The sequence below is a fragment of the Pongo pygmaeus genome, chromosome 18, assembly GCF_028885625.2.
Source record: "Pongo pygmaeus isolate AG05252 chromosome 18, NHGRI_mPonPyg2-v2.0_pri, whole genome shotgun sequence".
In the NCBI taxonomy this organism is placed as follows: domain Eukaryota; kingdom Metazoa; phylum Chordata; class Mammalia; order Primates; family Hominidae; genus Pongo; species Pongo pygmaeus.
This window is the reverse complement of record NC_072391.2, coordinates 42,792,797-42,806,848: the sequence shown is the minus strand read 5'-3', so window position 1 is coordinate 42,806,848 and position 14,052 is coordinate 42,792,797.

Sequence of the window (14,052 nt, the reverse complement as noted above, 5' to 3'; positions counted from 1 at the left end):
GTATCTTTGTGGTGTTCTCTGTATTTCTTGAATTTGAATGTTGGCCTGCCTTTCTTGGTTTGGGAAGTTCTCCTGGATAATATCCTGAAGCGTGTTTTCCAAATTGGTTCCATTCTCCCCATCACTTTCAGGTACACCAATCAAACATAGATTTGGTCTTTTCACATAGTCCCATATTTCTTGAGGCTTTGTATGTTTCTTTTTACTCTTTTTTCTCTAAACCTCTCTTCTTGCTATTCCTTTCTGTTTGTTAGTTTTCCTTCTAACAGGCAGATCCCTCTGCTGCAGATCTGCTGGAGTCTGCTGGAGGTCCACTCCAGACCCTGTTTGGATAATAACAAACTCCTCTGAGCTAAAGGAGCATGTTCTAGCCCAACACAAGAAAGCTAAGAACCTTGAAAAAAGGTTAGATGAATTGCTAACTAGAATAACCAGTTTAGAGAAGAACATAAATGACCTAGTGGAGCTGAAAAACACAGTTCTTGTGCAAGGAGTTTGTTATTACCTACCTTCTGAAGCCTACTTCTGTCAGTTCATCAAACTCATTCTCTGTTCAGTTTTGTTCCCTTGCTGGCAAGAAGTTGTGATCCTCTGAAGGAGAAGAGGCATTCTGGTTTTTGGAATTTTCAGCTCTTTTGTTGTTTTTCCTCATGTTCGTGGATTTATCTACCTTTGGTCTTTGATGTTGGTGACCTTTGGATGTGGTTTATTTGTGGATGTCCTTTTGTTGATGTTGATGCTATTTCTTTCTGTTTGTTAATTTTCCTTCTAACAGGCAGACCCCCATGCTGCAGATCTGCTGGAGTTTGCTGGAGGTCCACTCCAGATGCTATTTGCCTGAGTATCACCAGCAGAGGCTACAGAACAGCAAAGATTGCTGCCTGTTCCTTCATCTGGGAAGCTTCATCCCAGAAGGGCACCTGCCAGATGCCAGCCAGAGCTCTCCTGTATGAGGTGTCCGTCTTCCCCTGCTGGGAGATGTCTCCTAGTCAGGAAGCATGGGATCACAGATAAACTTGGGGAGGCAGTCTGTCCGTTAGCAGAGCTTGAACACTGTGCTGGGAGATCCACTGCTGTCTTCAGAGCTGGCAGGCAGGAACATTTAAGTCTGCTGAAGCTGCACCCACAGCCACCCCTTCTGCCAGGTACTCTGTCCCAGGGAGATGGGAGTTTTATCTATAAGTCCCTGAAGGGGGCTGCTTAGAAGGCAGTTTTTTTTAAAGAGATGTAGTCTTACTCTATTGTCCAGGCTGAAGTGTGTGGTACAATCATAGCTCATTGAAGCCTTGAACTCCTGGGCTCAAGTGATCCTCCCACCTGAGCTCCTGAGTAGCTGGTGCACAGCACCATATCCGGCTAATTTTTAAATTTTTATTTATGTAGAGACAAGAGTCTTGCTTTCTTGCACAGGCTGATCTTAAACTCCTGGATTCAAGCCATCTTCCCACCTCTGCCTCCCAAAGTGCTGGGATTACAGGCATGGGCCACCATACCCAACCTAAAAGCATTTTTTAAAAATATGAATACCTGGGCCCCACTCCAAGCTAATTAAATCCAAAATAGGTGAAAAACTGCAGCTATAAGCAAAAAAAATTGTGTGGGTGCCACAGAGTAGATTTAGGCTCTGAGACGGGTGGAAGGGAATGGGCTTTGTCAGATAATGATGAAGACTTGTGAGTGATGAGATGCCCAAAGCGGTTCTTATATTCTAATTTTTCTGTAGCGAACATGGATTACTTATACAAAAGATACATGGGGTTTTAATTAACTAATTAATTAATTTGCTAAAGGGTCTCCCTCTGTCACCCAGGCTGGAGTGCTGTGTTGCAATCTTGGCTCACTGCAGCCTCAATCTCCTGGGCTCAAGTGATCCTCCCACATCAGCATCCTCAGCATCCTGAGTAGCTGGGACAACAGGCATGCAGTACACGCTCAGCTAATTTTATTTTTTTAGAAACAGGGTCTGGCTATGTTGTCCAGGCTAGTCTTGAACTGCTGGGCTCAAGGGATCCTCCTGCCTCAGTATCCCAAAGTGCTGGGATAACAAGCAAGAGCCACTACGCCTGGCCCTAAAGATATTTCCATAATATATTATGTTCTCAGAAAACATATCTATTGGTGGGATGTGTGTGTGTGTGTGTGTGTGTGTGTGTCTGTGCATACGTGTGCATCTGTGTGTGGATGTATTACTCAAGAAGGGGTAGGCTTTGGTGTGGTAACAAATATTTCAAAAATTTCAGTGGCTCAGCAAACATTTAATTCTCACTCCAACACATGGTTGAGAAGTGTCTACAACAGGGATCTGTTCACTGGAACCACTAAGAGACTCAGGCCGAGAGGCTGAGAAAGCAAAGAAGAGAAAAAGAGTGGATTGTCTTTTAAAGCTTCCATTCTGAAGTGATTCATGTTGCTTCTCATATTTCCATGGCCAGGGCAAGTCATATGGAATTGTTACCCAGAAGAGCGAGGGAGTCCTCCAGTTCTTGGTCTTCTTGAAGGAAATAATTTAGACCAGAGATGCGCAAAAAGAAAGCTGCCCCTGCCTGGCTACCTGCCTGTTCTAACAGAATCACCTAGCTCTAAGGAATGGGAAAGTTTGTGCCTGTGGGAACTGGAAATATTTGGTAGACAGTGCTAGTGATCACTCTTGTAGGTTTGACATGTCATTTGCCACTTCTCATTATTCAGCAATGCTTCAGGATGTATCCAAGTTGATACACATGGATGGAGTTCATTATGATAAAGTCACTAAGCAGGACACAAGAGGGGACTGTGTTGGAATGCTGTATAACTCCAACATCCCTCAGACTTTTTTTAATAGACTGTCTTGCTATGTTATCCAGGCTGGCCTCAAACTCCTGGGCTCAAGGTTTCCTCCAGTCTCCTGAGTAGTGGAGACGACAAGTGTGCACAGTCATGACCTGTCCCTGAGGCTTTTTATCACTTGTTAAGCTCTCCTTATAACTCTTCATGGCCTCCAGTCCAGCAACTGAGCAATGAATCAGCCCATGAAGAATGAGTTATTCAGTCAGTGTCTTAGGAGTGCCCTGTGCCTGAACATACCATGGCCCAGAGGGTTGGGGAGGAGCAGGCCTAGGGAGCAGGAACTAAGTGTTTGGTTTGGACATGTTGGGTTTCAGATGCCTGATGGGCTTCCAGGCCGAGATGTGACGTGAGCAGCTGCAGAGTCGCTGGGACAGATGTCAGGACAGGAGGTAACTTGGGAGTCATCAGGCATGGAGGAACACACTATCATGTGCTGTGAGTTGCCTGGGGATCTGTTAAAATGCAGATGCTGATTTACTAGGACCAGGCAGCGCCTGGGAATCTGCACTTCAAACATGCTCCCAGGTGCTGCTGCTGGTCCACAGGGCAGGCTTTGAGGAGTGAAGATATAGATGGAGCTTCAAGTCATGGGACTGCATGGGATGAACTAAGGCTTGGGTATGGGTTGAGAAGAGAAGAAACCCTTAGTCCCAAAGAGATAATGCCTCCTGGCTCTGCTTCTGAGCTCAGGACTATATAGAATGATGCCTTTCCCAGGGCACATCTCCCCAGCTGTTCAAGAATGTCCTCTGAGGAAGAATAACACGTGAGGCTCCCTCCGACAAAAGGGCTCGGAGGCTTCCTGAGGGAGAGGTTGCTCCATTCTAGGGACCTTTGCTTAGGAGAACAGGAGGAAGGTCTGGGTGAGAGCAGTGATGGGGGTGGTGGAGGAGGGGAGAACAGGCCTCCTTGCATCATTAACCCGCCAGCCCAGCTGTGCTGTGTGTACAAATGCTCACTGCGATAGCTGGAATTCTTTTTTTTTTTTTTTTTATTATCATTATTATACTTTAGGTTTTATGGTGCATGTGCGCAATGTGCAGGTAAGTTACATATGTATTCTTAACAGACATTTCAAGAAGCCAGGAGGTTTCTGGGCAGGTTAGTGAGAATTGAAGCAGAAAAATCACATTCGTTCCAATTTCCGAGAAAGTGCCCATTTTTTGGAACTGATTGTTTAATGAGGGCCAAGAGGAATTTCCATGCATTCTTTCATCCACTCAAGAAATATTTATTAGGCTCCAACCAAGTTCCAGTCTCTGTACTGGGTATTGAGGAGATATTAGTGGACAGAATATCATCCTCATAGTCCTCACCCTAGGGGGGAGACAGAACAAACAAGTAGAGAAAGAAATTCATAATTACAGATTGTGAAAATGCACTGCAGGAAACTAACTGGGTGTGGTGCTGGAGGATGATGGGATGGTGGGGTGAGATCTAGTTTAGATGGGTGGTCAGGAAAGGCCTTTCTGAGCAGGACATGAATCAAACACCAAATAGAATTCCACTATATGCAGAGGCACATGTGTGATCCTGAGAAAAAGTTGCTGGTAAGTTAAACACTTGTAAATCAAACCACATGGGAAGTGCAATGGGGGCAGCTCCTCTGTTGAAGCTTCCCTGCTGGGAAGATGGCTATGGGCCTGGTCCTCAGCAGTATGCATGCCATGTCCTGATTTCTTTACTGATGAGTTCTATGAACATTTAGTGTGCCAGCTAGTGTGCAGGGCACTGGGACAAGATGATAAGAAAGCAGACCTGACTCTTATCCTCATGGAGCTCACCGTTGTTGCTGTTGTTGTTTTTTAATAGTTGAGGGTCTCGCTCTGTCACCCAGGCTGGAATGCAATAGTGCAATCATTACTGGCTGCGGACTCGAACTTCTGGGCTCCAAGGGATCCTCTCACCTCAGCCTCCTGAAGAGCTGGGACTAGAGATGCAGGTCACTGTGCCTGGCTAATTTTTAAATTTTTAGTGGAGACACGGTTTTGCTATGTTGCCCAGGCTGGTCTTAAACTCCTGACCTTTAAGTGATCCTCCTACTTTGGCCTCTCAAAAACACTAGGATTCCAAGGGGAAGCCACCAGGCTGGCCAGGGCTCCCTGTTAAAGGGGAGGCAGGAAAACCAGAAAAGTGTAAATTGTTAAGAGCTGCACAGGAAGAATACAGGGGGCTGTAAGAATAGCAGATCATTTACTCTAGGCTGGGGAGGCAGAGACCAATTAAGAGGTAATTGCAGTTGCCCAGACAAAGGATGATCATGTTTTGGAATAGGGCAATGATTGTAGAGAAAGAGTGAGAAGTGTTAAGAATTTGGTACACGCTTTGGAAGTTGGATTACAAGACTTGCTGATGGATTGGATGTAGAGAGGTGATTCCTCTATTTTCTCTTGAGAAACTGGATAGATAATGGTGTCACATACTCAAGTGGAGAATCCTGGATGGAGGTCAAGTTTGAGGGGACTGATAAAGAGTTTAGATTTGGACCTGCTGACCTTAAAATACGTAGTAGACAATTGGATATGGAGAGCTAGTGCTAAGAAAAACTGTTCATACATATTAGAGTTGCAGTAAGACTGGATAGAATTGCCCAGTGAAAGAATAGACGCATGAAGGAGAGGTGGATCCAGCCCTGAAGATCCTAAAATTTATAGGTCTGGTAGGTGCTGATATGTTTTCTTTCCTTTCCTTTCCTTTTCTTTTCTTTTCTTTCTTTTTTCTTTCTCTTTCTTTCTTTCTCTTTCTTTCTTTCTTTCTTTCTTTCTTTCTTTCTTTCTTTCTTTCTTTCTTTCTTTCTTTCTTTCTTTCTTTCTTCCTTCCTTCCTTCCTTCCTTCCTTCCTTCCTTCCTCTCCTCCCTCCCTCCTTCCCTTCCTTTCCCCTTCCTTCCTTCCTTCCTTTTCTTTCCTCTCTTTCTCTCTTTCTCTTTCTTTCCTCTTTTGAAATGTCACTATGGAGCCCAGGCTGGTCTCAAACTTCTGGGCTCAAGCAATCCTCCCACTGTGGCCTCCAAAAGTCCTGGGGTTATAGGTGTGAGCCACCACACTCAGCCTTTTTTTTTTCAATTAAAAAAAGTTAAAAAGAATGTATCAGCTGCATTTAAGATTTGTGAGCTGTTCTTACTTTTTTCTTTTTAAAACATCTTTATTTTATAAGGAGCAGTTTTAGGTTCACAGCAAAATTAAGTGAAAAGTACAGAGAATTCCCATATACCCTCCCCCACCCTCCCCCATTATCAACATCCCCCACCAGAGTGATACACTTGTTAGAACTGATGAACCTACACTAACAACACGTCATTATCAACCTGAAGTCCACAATTTACATTAGGGTTAACTCTTGGTGTTGTGCATTCTATAGGTTTTGACAAATGTATACTGTAATACATATCCACGATTATAGTATTATACAGAAAAGACTCACTGCCCTAAAAATCCACTATGCTCTGCCTGTTTATCCCACTCTCTCTCCCCCAACCCTTTGCAACCACTGATCTTTTTAGTTTCCATAGTTTTGCCTTCTCTAGAATGTCATGTAATTGGAATCATATAGTATTCACACTCTATGATTCTATTTATATGAAACCTAGAAAAGACACATCTCTAGTGACAGTAGATCAAGGTTACTAGGGTCTAGAAGTAGGGGTTTTGCCGAGAGGGTGGTTGACTGGGAAGAGACACAGGAATCTTTTGGGATGACGAAAATAGTCTACATATTTTTTTGTGGTGGTGATTATACAATTGTATACATTTGTCAAAACATAGAAGTGTGCCCTTAAATTGGGTGCATTTTGTTGATGTAAATTGTAACTTAATAAGATTGATGTTAAAAAAAAATGACACAGAGAGATGGCCACTCACTTTGTCCTGTTTCCTCCAATGGTAACCTTTGAAAATATAGTATAAGAGTATCCATTATACCTGGATATAAAGAATGACATAGTACCTATTATATGAGGGTATTGGCATTGATACAATCTACTAATCTCAATCAGATTTCCCTAATTTTACTTGTGCTCATTGCATTTGTGTATATGTATGTACAGGCATGTATGTGTATGTGTGTGAGTGTAGTGTTACACAAGTTATCTCTTGTATAGGTTCACTTATCCAACACCACAGTTAAGAAACTGATCAGTTCCAGCCTCACAAGGGTCCTCATATTGCAGTTTTATGACCACACCCTCCTCCTTCTTGTTCCCATCCACCCCCGCCCCTCTCTCCATCTCTGGCTACCACTAATTGCTCCTCCAGTTCTAAAAATTTGTCATTTCAAAAATATTATATAAATGGAATTATACAGTATGTAACCTTTTGGGATTGGCTTTTTTATTTTCTCAGCAAAATTCTCTGGAGAGTCATCCGGTTTGTTATGTATAATGGTAGTTTGCTCCTTTTAATTGCTAAATATGCTATAATGGTTAGTTTTAAGTGTCAATGTGGCTAGGCTATAGAACCTAGTCATTTAGTTAAACACAGATATAGGTGTTGCTGTGAAGATATTTTGTAGATGTGGTTAACATCTACAATCAATGGTTTTAAGTAAAGGAGACTGATAATGTGGGTGGACCTCATACAATCAGTTGAAGTCCTTAAGAGCAAAAACCAAGGTTTCCCTTGAGGAAGGAGAGGAAGGAACTGCCTCAAGACTACAGCATCAACTCCTACCTGAGTCTCCAGCCTGCCTGTCTATGAACTTGCCAGACTCCACAATTGCATGACCTACCTCCTCAAAGTTCTCCCTCTCTGGTGCATGTGTGTGTGTGTAAAATCTATTGATTCTGTTTCTCTGGAGAACTCTGACTGATACACATGTTGTGGAGATATCAGTTTCACCATTCACCTGTTGAAGGCTATCTGTTTTTTTTTTCCTGTTTTGGGCTATTAGGAATAAAGTTGCTACAAATATTAGTGTACAGGTGATTGCATGAACACAATTTTCATTTCTCAGGAATCAATGCCCAGGAGTACGGTTGCGGGTCATACGGTAGTTGTACATTTCCTTTAAGAAAGTGCCAAACTGTTTTCCAGATTAGCTGTTGCCATTTTACATTCCTGCCAGCAATGTTTGAGTGATCCAGTTGCTCTGTATCCTCACCAGCATTTTGACATTTTCCTTATTATTTTATTTTATTTTTTGAGACAGAGTCTTGCTCTGTTACCCAGGCTAGAGTGCAGTGGTGCCATCTCGGCTCACTGCAACCTCTGCCTCCTGGGTTCAAGCGATTCTCCTGCCTCAGCCTCCTGAGTAGTTGGGACCTACAGATGAACACCACCACGCCCAACTGATCTGTTCTTTCAGTAGGTGTGATATATGCACAAACACTGGCCTGTGCACATTTAGGGTTATCTGTGGCTTGGAGGGAGAGGGCAGATCACTGGACACTGGCTCCCCTCTCCTCTTCTTACTTTCTGGAGAATTTTCAGTTGTGTCCTGGACTGGTTTCCCAGACTACATACATCTGGACACATGGAGCCTATAGTGTTAAATGCCTGACCTGCTTCTGCAGGGTTTCAAAGACCAGGATATGAGCATCCATTTTACATGATATGTGCAAATTTATATATATATAATATGGGCCATAGAGCCAAGGTCATAATTTAAAAAGCCCTCAGCTGGAAGTCAGGTCAACCTTGGTTTGAATCCAGTCTCCTCCATTTACTGATCACTCTGACTATGGGCACCTCATAAGAACTCACCAAAGAAATTTCCTCTAGTATAAATTAAGGCTAAAAACATCTCATAGTAAAGTTGGGGAAGGGGAAGGAGGGGGGCTGGGCATCCAATGAAACCCCTTTTGTAAACAAGAGAGCACTGTGCAATGTGTGGTGTTCCTGTTCGTTTTACACAACGTTGTGTCTAGGAGACAGATGTTCCCAAACGCTAAGTCCTGCAGTGTGTCCTCCACACAACAGCCAGATAGCTCTTGCCAGAGCAGCAGTCAAGTCACCTCTTTTCTTCTTTGAATCTAATCAATGGCACCCCATTATGTGTAGATTAAAATCTGAGCTTTTGCAAGGGCCTTTGAGGCTTTGTTACCCCACAACCTCATCTCTGGCCACTCCCCTGTCACACTCTATGCTGAGCCCTCAAGGACGCCTTTCCGTTTCTGGAACCCCACCCTCTCTCACGTCTCAGGGCTTCTCAAGCTAGGGCTCCCCTCTTCCTGGATCCCTACCCTCCTTCCTGAATTCCCACCTCCATTCTTCCAGAATCTGTCCCTTTCCACCTTTGGCCAGCAGCTGCCTGCGTCTTATCCTGAAGCTCCTACTCAATGCTCTCTTCTTAGGGATGTCTTCCCCAGACCTCCATGCAGAGCCCCTGCCTGGGATTCTGTCTCCTGACAGCAGCTCTCTCCTTGACAGCAACTGTTCTAGGTTCCGACTGCACCCTCACCGGGTGTCCTCTTTTTCATTTGCTGCTTCCCCACCCGACTGCCAGCTCCAAGAGGCAAGGGCTAAGTTCATTCCTTTCTCATCCCCAGGGGCCTCACGGAGGGCCTGGTCGCTCAAGAGGAAACTGGAAGGACTCCTCAATGCTTCACAAAGTGGAAAAGATTTATTTTCTTTTGAAAGTTTAAGCTGCCCTCTAGTGGAAAATGCAAGCCAAGATTTCGGCCTGGCTTTTCTTTGTTTCTGTTTTCCTCATGAGGGGAGCCCCATACTCTCCAATCAGAGTGGCAGAGACCTAGTGTCTGTCCTCTCCCTGCAGCCTATGGCAAGGTAGGCCACCTTTTTCTCCAACAGAAGATGCTCAGGCCCACCCAGGCTCCGTACAACTGCAGATAGAGGGACAAGCCTCACCCCGATGGGACTCCTCCTAGGACTGGGGCTCCCTCCCTCCCTTTCTCTGCTGTTTAGAATATGCACTGTCTGTCCTAGTCCATATCTGCTCTCAAAGCATTCACATCAAGATCCAGTAACAAGTTATAGTGGGACCCTTTTCTCCCAGGGGATCAAAGCCCATAGTAATTTCTGTTCTTGGGGAAGCTGATACTCTGATTTGGAGGCAGAGGACCCCAAACACAGGCAGCCTTCACCGACCCTGACTCAGGCAGTGATACTGCTGATGAATCTATGGTTCTTGCAGGCAGCTGGGTGCAGAACCTCATGGTCCAGGCCCCAGTGCTTGACTCTAAACCCAAGCCATTTGGCTAATGACACAGTGATATCACATTTTATAGAAGAGGAACAGTATTATTTAGTTTTTTCCATTACTAAGTTGGACTGAGTCGTAGATGCTAGCAATACAAAAGGGAACAGGACATGTTTCCTGCCTTGGAAGAACTCACAGCCTCTGACACAATATAACAAGTGGACTATGTCTCAGAAATTGCAAACTGGTGGTCTATAGGTACGTTTATTTTGGCTGGCATGGTGTTTAACATTTTTGAAACCTGTTGGTCACATTTTCTTTTTTTTTTTTCTTTATGAGACAGAGTCTCACTCTGTCGTCCAGGCTGGAGTGCAGTGGCATGATCTTGGCTCACTGCAACCTCTGCCTCCTGGGTTAAAGCGATTATCATGGCTCAGCCTCCCAAGTAGCTGGGATTACAGGTGCCCGCCACCACACCTGGCTATATTTTTTTTGTAATTTCAGTAGAGATAGGTTTTCACCATGTTGGCCAGGCTGGTCTGGAGCTCCTGGCCTCAAGCAATCTACCTCCCAAAGTGCTAGGATTATAGGTGTGAGCCACCGCGCCTGGCCTGTTGGTCACATTTCAATATGGAGATATCTCAAAAAATCCTGATTTATGACTTTTCTTGAAAGGCCACACCAGGTTCACACCCCACTGCACTGGGTTCACACCCCACTGCACATACACCAGTGGCTGCTTCTCTGCTTGGCATCATCCTGGCTTTTTGGGGCATTTAAGTTTGTGACGCCTGTACTGGGAGCAGTTAATTCTAGAGGTGGGGTAGGGTAGGTGGAGGCTTCTCAGAGGGCAACTTCCCAGAGGCTCTCCCAGCAGTAGGACTGCGAGATGGTGGGGGTCCACACAGGCTGTGGCAGGGAAGTAGGATGCAGCTGAGGCATCTGTGCTGGAGGAAAGGCTGTGCTCCGATCTGGCTTTGTAGCACAGTGAAGGTGAATCACAGGCAAGAAATCACATCAAGTTTTCCAGCAGGAATGTGAAAACCAATAAAGCCTCAGGAGAGATGTCAGTTCAGAAAGGCTTTGCATCAAATGTGAATGATGTCACTTGGGGACTGGGGATCTTGCCACACACAGATTCTGATCCAGCAGGTCTGGGGTTGGGGTGGGGAAGACTGCATTTCCAACAAGCTCCTTCCAGCAAGAAAGACTGCATTTACAGCTGGTCCCTGCACTGTGCCCTGAGTAGTTTGGGCTTAGAATGGAGGTTGCAGTCTGGTGGGCCATGGGACAATTTGGCCTGGGAAATAAAGTTTTTCTGGCTTGTGTAGTGTTTAAATTTAAACAAAAATAGTTGCTAAATTTAAAAACAGGTGCTTTGCATAAAAGTCTGAATTTGTCTCCCCGCATCATTTTCTATCACACTGCTGCATTTTTTTTTTTTTTTTTTTTTTGAGACAGGGTCTCTCTCTGTGGCCCAGGCTGTAGTGCAATGGCGTGATTTTGGCTCACTGCAACCTCCGCCTCCTGGGTTCAAGCGATTCTCCTGCCTCAGCTTCCTGACTAGCTGGGACCACAGGCGCATGTCACCAGGCCCGGCTAATTTTTGTATTTTTAATGGAGATGGGGTTTCATCATGTTGGCCAGGCTGGACTCAAACTCCTGACCTCAAGTGGTCCTCCTGCCTCGGTCTCCCAAAGTGCTGGGATTACAGGTGTGAGCCACTGCACCCAGCCTGCATTTTGTTTTATTGTTAGTATTTTTTGAATACTTGAAATTTGCTTGTTAATTGATTTTTTACTTGTTTGTTGCATGTTCTTGCTAGGCTGTGAACTCTGTGCAGGCAGGGACCTTGTCTGTCTCATTTACCCTGTTTCCCTTGAACCTAGAACAATGTCTGGCACATAGTCTAGACTGTATATATTTATTATTTGTGGAATCAATGAGCAAATCTGCTTTCCTGCATGGCCACAGTGGTTGCCATAGACTGCCTTAGGCCCTTGCTAGTATATGACCCTGGGAATCACCTCCATTTATGGAGTCTGAAAGGACTCCATAAGGAAGATAAATGAGAGCAGGAAGGAGTAGAGTAGTGCCCCTTATTCTCGGGGGATATGTTTCAAGATCCCCCGTGACTGCTTGAAATCACAGATAGTACTGAACCCTATATAAATTGCACTATGTTTTTTTTGATCTGATAATCTAGTTGGCTACTAAGTGATATGGGGGCCCATAAACTGATACCCCGAAATATGGCGCTTTGTCAGGCTGAACTGAAGGATAAACTTCAAGGCCTCTCTGACCTCCCCACATCCCCCATCTCTTAGTCCTCTGTCCTCCCAAAGCACAGAACAATGTTCTCTGAGATTCCTTTATTCTGCCTAAAGTCTGAACTCACCAAAGAAGGAAACAATCACCTCTGCTCACCTCCCTGAGTTTTCATTAACTGAACTCCATATTGCAGGAAGAAAGACTGAAGTCGGCCAAGGCACCTGGACAGACTTGTCACAAACTATCATCTGCTCTAAAGGCCCAATAGGCTTTGTCCCAGGTCACTGTATGTTCTTTTTTTGTTCTTATTTTATTTTTTATTTTTGAGACTGAGGTTCACTCTTGTCTCCTGGGCTGGAGTGCAATGGCGTGATCTCAGCTCACTGCAACCTCCGCCTCCCGGGTTCAAGTGATTCTCCTGCCTCAGCCTCCTGGGCCATTGGGATTACAGGCATGCACCACCACACCTGGCTAAATTTTGTATTTTTTTTTTTTTAAGTAGAGATGGGGTTTTAGTAGAGATGGGGTTGGCTAGGCTGGTCTTGAACTCCTGACCTCAGGTGATCCACCCACCTCGGCCTCCCAAAGTGCTGGGATTACAGGTGTGAGCCACCACGCCCAGCCTCACTGTATGTTCTTTAAGCCCACTGAATTCCCTAAAAATCATTTAGTATCCCCCTGAAATCATCCACACTTCCCTGCCTCCCTTTCCCCTAAGCAGAAGGGTATAGACCGTGCTATACCTCATTACATGGTGGGGTAATTAGTGTGATTTATGGGCATGTTAATAATTTTTTAGGTCTTCTCTTCTATTCATCTGCCTTTTGACAGTTAACTTCCAGTGAACCTTCAGAGGATAAGTGGGGAGCTTTCACTTGGCCCTGACAGTGTCAGCATGATACGTTGGAAAAGGAATGATTCATGCTACTCAGAATGGCACACAATTTGAAACTGATGAATTATTTATTTCTGGACTTTTCCGCTTTCTCACTGCAGTTGACTGAGGTACTATATTCAGTGAACTAGAAGGAAGACCAGGAAAGTGAGGACCCAGAGGCCAAAGGAGGGAAGACTAGAGAGGTGGGTGGTCAGCAGAGGCAGTGCCGCTGTGGGGTGTGGGGAGCGGCCTCCAGAGGGGTCATTGGCCTCCAAGACAGCAGGAGTGGGAAGGCACTATGCTGAGCAGTTTGGGGCTACAGAGAAAGAGATAGCGAGGGCAGGATCTCAAGGTTGCAGATGGGCTTAAAGTGTTTTTAGGAGAACAGGTATTTTGGAGCGCATGTGTGGACATGTGGATGAGAAAGAGGGCAAAGCCATAAACAAGACAGGGAAGAGCAGGTGACAGCCACCTTAGGGCAGGTAGAAGGTTGTGATGGGCCACAGGTAGAGGGATTGAAATGGAGGAGGGAGAAAACCCTTTCTTGTAGGATGCGGGGAAGCAGGGAAAGCAAACTCCCAAGAAATGTGTGCTCCTAGAAGGTCTTCACTTAGGGGAAAATTAAACATCTTTGATATAATCTGAGCAAGTAGCAAATACATGTCAATGTAGGTTTGGAAATGAGAAGGGCTAGGGTATAGCAAACGTATTTACTTTTTAAATTTTTATTATTTTGAGACAGAGTCTCACTCTGTTGCCCAGGCTGGAGTGCAGTCGCATGATCTCAGCTCACTGCAACCTCCGTCTCCTGGATTCAAGTGATTCTCTTGCCTCAGCCTCCCAAGTAGCTGAGATTACAGGCACCCGCCACCACACCTGGCTAATTTTTGTATATTCAGTAGAGACTGGGTTTCACCACGTTGGCCAGGCTGGTCTCGAGCTCCTGACCCCAGTTGATCCGCCCACCTCCACCTCCTGAAGTGCT